Source organism: Malus domestica, chromosome 01 (genome assembly GCF_042453785.1).
Source record: "Malus domestica chromosome 01, GDT2T_hap1".
Classification (NCBI taxonomy): Eukaryota; Viridiplantae; Streptophyta; class Magnoliopsida; order Rosales; family Rosaceae; genus Malus; species Malus domestica.
In genome coordinates this window covers 20,959,438-20,965,993 of record NC_091661.1, presented here as the reverse complement: position 1 = coordinate 20,965,993, position 6,556 = coordinate 20,959,438, and the positions used below count along the sequence as shown (strand labels likewise).

The following is a 6,556-nucleotide window of genomic DNA, read 5'->3' as shown; positions in this document are numbered from 1 at the left end:
CCAAGGAGGAATAGTTCGTACGGCCTATATATGAACGACTAATCAACCAACTGACATCTTCACCAAACCGTTGAGTTCAACGCAATTTGAAACATTACTCAGCAGGTTGGGTGTTATTAACATACACTCCAACTTAAGGGGGAGTGTTAAAGAAGATATCTCAATTGATTAAGTAAATATTGTAAATTGGTAATTAGTTATTTACTTGTTATGTATTTTGACTTCCTTGTTTGTAGGCTTTAGTTTAGGATCAGGAATGTATCTGATCTCCTATATATTTTGTAATCCTTGTTTAGATCAATACAAGCGAAAGAATTTGACCACACAATGTTTCTTTAGAGACATCCCCTCCATTAACAAGTCCCCCATCAGCATACCTTTTCAACATGGTTCTAGGCGTAATAATGTTCTGCATTTTTGCTCGGGAAGCAGTTTTATACGGTCAGTGGTGCTAGAGGGGTTCATTCACCGGAAAATGGATAGTTTTTGTTGTCTGTCACACAATGAGTAATGCCATACTTACTGGTTACTTATCGCTGCTCTAAAATGTGGCAGCACCAGCTAGGGCTGGTTCGGTATGGGATACCGAACCGAAACTAGTATCCCGAATCCCAAACTGAAATTTTTCGGGACGGGAATTTGAAGACCAATCCCAAATCAAATTTTCGGGAATCCCAAAATATTTGCAGGATTTCGGGACAAATCAGGAATCTCAAATTGAAATATGAAATTATAAATTGTTCTTCAAATAGGGCTACATGTAATGGTTAAGCTCTGCAACTAGGGCTGGAATCTAGACTTGTGAAATTTAGACAGATTTGAGAAATTTAGACTTGTGGTAATTTAGACTTGTGCAGCTGTATCCCCGTCTGAATCCACTGCAATACATTGCCTGTTAAATATCTTCTAAGCTCTAACAAAATCATAACAATATTATCTTTTGGGCTGGTAGAACAGGCAATATAATGAAATGAGAAAAAATTGAACTTTCCCATCTACGGTTAACATGATTCTGTGAAAAAACCCATAATATCATTTTCTTGTATTCAATAATCATAGGCAAGTAAAATATACCGTTTCTTATTTTATCAAACAGGTGGTGAGCAACATATATAAAAAAACCCACAATACAATTTACTGCATAAGTTCACAACAAATCTCATTTACAAAGTCACTGTAACTAAAGTAGATCCAACCCCACCCCATACAAAAGAGATAACAGAGAACTACAGATTTTACCCATTCGACAATGAACAGCAGGCAGCTAAGTTAACATTCTTCAATCCCGCAAAAAATGCAAAAAATAGTATCCGAATTATGAAGTACAGAGACACAGAAGCCCAATTAAACTAAACCGACTAAATTTAAGCAAAGTTTGCTCCAGATTCACAGTCCTGAGGTATGAACTTGCAGACTGAAATGGAAACAGAGTGGGGATAAAAGGCCAAAATAAATGGAGGGTTTGGACAAAGGGTGAGGCAGAAGAAATGGGTATTCTTTGGAATGTCAAAAGGAACAGAGCACTTACTTGATTCGAGCAAGCTAAGTAGATCTTCGTTTCCCGGTCGGGAGTGAGAATTCCGTGGAGTCGTAAATGCTTCAAAATTGAAATGACTGGAGAGAACTCAAGAGCTGGAGAACCCTAACAATGAATGGACGGCACAGATCAATTTGAAACAATCCAATGGTTGAAATTAACTCTAACTATAATATAAATATATATTTTCAGTTCTGGGATTTCCGAAATATTGAAAAGACAATCCCAAATCCCATACCGAAATTCGGGATCGGTTTGGAATAGTATCCCAAAAATTTCGGGAATTTTGATTTGGGAAGTTTTTAGTTTGGAATCGGGATTTTTTTGGTTCGGTTCGGGATTTCGGATTTTTTTCCACTTGTAGTACCTAGGGGTGGGTTCGGTACAGTTACCGTACCATTATCTCGTACCAATTACCGTACCAAATTTTTGATTTGGTAAAATTTATTACCATTACCATACCAAACTTTCAGTATACCGAAGTTCGGTATTGCCAAATGTTCGGTTGGCATGGTATGGCAATGGTAATTGCCACTTTATTTTGAGACAAAATATGTTTTTGCTTTGTTCAACATTTCATATTTTGTGCCTTTATAATAAGACAAATATATATAAACCAAATGCATAGACGGGAGAAAATTCTCATAACAAGTGCCGAAATAGATTTCGGATTTCCACCTTCAAATGGATTTACAGCCGCATGAAATGTTGATGAATTACTTGAAAATTATAAGCCTGAAACAAAGAATGGAAACATAAAGCAGTACTATAGGTCTACAAGGACAATGCGTAGCCTAAATTCCTCACCTTCGCAGTACCGGTTGATTATTCAACAGAAGCATAAAGCACCACTATGGCACTACCACAAGACTCACCTCTTTAACTTAAACCTCACCTTAGTTGCTGATATCTTAAAAATTGTAGCCTAAATTCATCTATTATTCATCTATTATTCATCATTCACAATTCATACACATGATGCATCAAGATTCATAATGAAAATTAAGCTTACAATCCAAATAGAAGTTTAAGTTTCAAACTAAATGAAAATTGAAACTAAACTTCAAAAGGTAAAATTCATTGATCAATTCTTCAAGTTTAAGATGTCGAAGCTTTTGGAGGAGGCATTGAACTTCTAGAATATTATAAATATGTACTATAATTTATAAATATGTGTTATATTATAATTATATATTATATAATTTATATATATTATATATTATATTATATTTTCGGTATGGTACGGTAATACCGTGGTAATGGTATCTATTACCAATACTGTACCACGAACTTTCGGTACGGTACAATACCGTACCATTACCGTTGGCACAAAATCGGTATGGCACGGTTGGCATTACATTATTATCTGTGTACGAAATACCTTTTTTTATAACTGGCATTACATGCCTCTTAAGATGATTTGAACGTGTTTAAAAATAGAGAAACTAATATTTAATAAACAATTTATTAAATCACATTATTGGTAGTTCATTGTGAGGCTAAACCCACCCCCTCCCCCTTAATGTAGATAATATCGTTTGTTAAAAAAAAATCATTTGACAACTAATTTAATCACATTATTATCTGCGTACAAAATATTTTTTTTTTAAAACCGGCATTACATGTGACAGCCCGTCCCAAAATATAATCTATTTTATTCCCGAAGGCGTGGAAATGACGATTTTGCCCTTGGGCGTTGGGTTGTAAATGTGTAAATTGGGCTAAGGAAATGGACCTATTACCTTTGGTTTTATTCTTTGGACCCAATAGGAAATTAGTAGGGTTTTTAGGTTTAATTTTGGTAGCCTAATTGGAGGTTGAGTTGGGTTATAGGTGTGCTCAATCCATGCATAGTCACACACACTCACACGTGCGTTGACCTCTCTCCCTCTCCCTTTCGATTTTTCTTCCATTTACGTACGAATTGTATGGTCAAACACCAACCACCCTCAAAACATCACAGATCGAGGTATATTAAGTTGTATTTGAACTTGCAAGCTCAGGAGTCGAACCATACCCTTAGTTGACGTGAGGACCTGTGGAACTCGAGATACCCGAGCTCCGGCAAGGGGTACAATTTGCTCCGTGATGATCGTGAGTGTTTCATGGAGTTTTAAGGCTCTATGAGGTCCTAAAACTATTTCAAGAAACTTGTAGAAGGATTTTGGAAGGTTTTGGACGTCGGAACACTTGAGTTCTTCGAGTTGCAGGGGTGGCCGGACTATTGAGACTTTTTCCGGCCAGTTTCCGTTGGTTTTAGGACTCCAAAGTGGTAAGATCATGTTCTCCTAGTTGAGAACTTCATTTTGGTACAAATTTCATGAATTATGGTGTTGAAATGAGTAAGATATTGAAGTTTAAAGTTTTTTCCAGAATCCTGCGATAGCAGCGATGGCCGGCACCGGACTCCGGCGAACCAAGGAAGCAAGAGGAGATTATTCCGTCAAAGTTGACGGAATATGCTAACGGCGTCAGGTATATTTAATGGTATATGTTGATTTTTAATGGAATATTCCCTAACGCCGTTAGGGTTTCCATCCAGTGTGCTAGGCATGTGCCTGCGCGTGGCCGCGGGTGTGGGCGTGCCTTGGCCGGCACGTGAGGGCATGTGGGACGTCGGAAGTTTTTCCAAAAATATGGGGATGTTCGTCGGGTTGAGTAGATCACGATGGTATATTCAAATACCCCAATTGAGCAACGTATGAGAAGTTACTACCTAATTTTGGTTATGTGTTTAAAATAACGTTTAAATAGTTGTTTTGTATATAGGTGAGACTTATCCTGAGGAAGAGCGCAGTCAAGCAAGACTCGAGGGCTACAACCCTTACACATATCAGTGAGTGAGCTTTTGGTTTTCAATATATATACACTTGATATTTTTCCCAGAAAACTTATTTAAATGGTTTTAATGTTAAAATGCCATGTCAAATGCTCTTTATGTTTGTTTATGAATTAGTATGATTATATATATTGTTGTTTGACGTTGCAGACGCTCAGGTAAGCGTCAGGTGAGTATATATTGATGATAGTGATGGTAATGAGTATAATTGTGTTGAGATGTAATTAGAGTTTATTATTCTGCACCTTGGTGTTAGTGCTCTGCCTGAGGTCAGGGCCTAGCCTTCACGTGATCGTTCACCTCCCCATACGCTCACCTTGGATCCAAGGCAGGTGCCAGCCTGTTGTACATACCACATTAGGTGGTTCCGACTCGTAGGTGACTTACGATACTTCGCACAACCTTCACGTGATCGTAGCACTTGAGCATATTTATTTACACCTAGCCTGTCGTACAGACCATTTTAGGTGGTTCCTACTTGTGTGCAGAAAACTAGTTGATGAGCTATAGATCCAGCCGTACAGGTCACGTTAGGTGACTCCAGCTGGCATGCCATTTCCTATTGATTTATCTCATCTGGTTTATTTATTCTTTGCTGAGATATTTGACATGGAATATTTGTGGAATTGTTATTTCGAATATGATTTTTGAGATATAGATATGCCTACTATTTTTTGGGAATTATACAGGTTTTATGGCGAGTGGTTATTTATTTTTGACAATGACCGGTTTTGAAAAACTTTGTTTTTGCCTACTCACACTTTCTGTTTTGCGCCCCTCCAGGTTCTAGTTAGGAATGCTTGTTGGTGGCTGACGAGGAAGCATCGGCGGTTCTGCGGTTTTGACAGATTATACTAATGTAGGACCACCTTTGGTATTGTATAATTAGTATTCATCCTGCCGACCTGCACTTAGGCTTCTTATGCTCTGGTTGTGTGTAATCACACTTATTCTCGTCACTTGCACTTTATCTTATCTAGTACTTTTAGTTAGCTTGGTTTTTATTTATTCGCATTTCTTTTTATCAATGTCATATCCGCACTGTGCACATGGCTACGTCACCCTCACTTGACGGCCAAAATGCCTCGATCTAGGTCAGGGTGTGTCATTACATGCCTCTTAAGATGTTTTGAACGTGTTTAAAATAGAGAAAATAATATTTAATAAACAACTGATTGAATCACATTATTGCTAGCCTATTGTGAGGCTAGCATCATCCCCCTCCTCCTTAGTGTCGATAATATCGTTTGTTAAAAAAAACAATCATTTGACAACTAATTTAATCACATTAATAACCACGTGCGAATGACATTTTTTATAACCGGCATTATACGCCTCTTAAGATATTTTGAACGTGTTTAAAATAGAGAAATTGAATCACATTATTGCTAGCCTATTGTGAGGTACTAATTAAAACAAAAAAACAAAAAACAAAAAACAAACCACAAAAAAATTAATTATTAAAAAAATACTATTAAAATGACGAAAATGACCCTGCCTTATTTGATGCATTATTTTGGGATGTTTTTGAAGTTTTTTGTCTTGGGGGCATTTTTGTCCAAATATTTTTGTTGAAGCTTGGTGACACCAAAATCAGTATTCACCTTTTCTATTGACTTTATATATAGATTTTGAACCAAACTATGTCAATTGTTTACATTTTATTTATATTACACCCTACTAAGGAGAAAAGGAAAGGATATTCAACTGCAATCAAACGTATGTAGTCTCAGCAATCCATGTGATAGAACTTGAGAAAGTAGCACAAGTCCACATCAAATGAATGCAAGGCAATAACTGTTACCAAGTGAATTTGAAGCTAATCTAATGGAGCAAAATGCGTGCCATGAACAAGACAATGCTATCACCACATTAAGAAGTGAGGAGGAGATCGACAACGAATTGAATGGACTAATTGAAGACGAAGAAAAGATCGAAAACTCAAACGAATTGAATGAACTAATTGAAGACGAAGAAAAGATCGAAAACTCAAAGATGGAGGAATCTTTGCTTGGGCCAACTAGTCAAACTACCTTCACCAACCGGTTACTCCCTACTGAAATTCTAGTGTTGAAGCAAATTCATCTCTTTGAATCCATTGATCCTAAGGCTCTAGATTCATTTACTCTAAATGCTTCCAAAGATCCACTTGTAGTTCACTTACCGAATTATGGAAGAGT

General features: G+C 37.0%; 1 long non-coding RNA gene across 1 annotated transcript; it reads right to left on the bottom strand.

Moving 5' to 3' along the window:
• Window positions 1-1,344: 1,344 nt before the first annotated feature.
• Window positions 1,345-1,665, bottom strand: LOC108170572 (uncharacterized). Its single transcript, XR_001786952.3, has 2 exons — window positions 1,529-1,665; window positions 1,345-1,414 (listed from the first exon to the last, which is right to left on the bottom strand). It is a non-coding gene; the product is annotated as an uncharacterized lncRNA (long non-coding RNA).
• Between the last annotated feature and the right edge of the window lie 4,891 nt (window positions 1,666-6,556).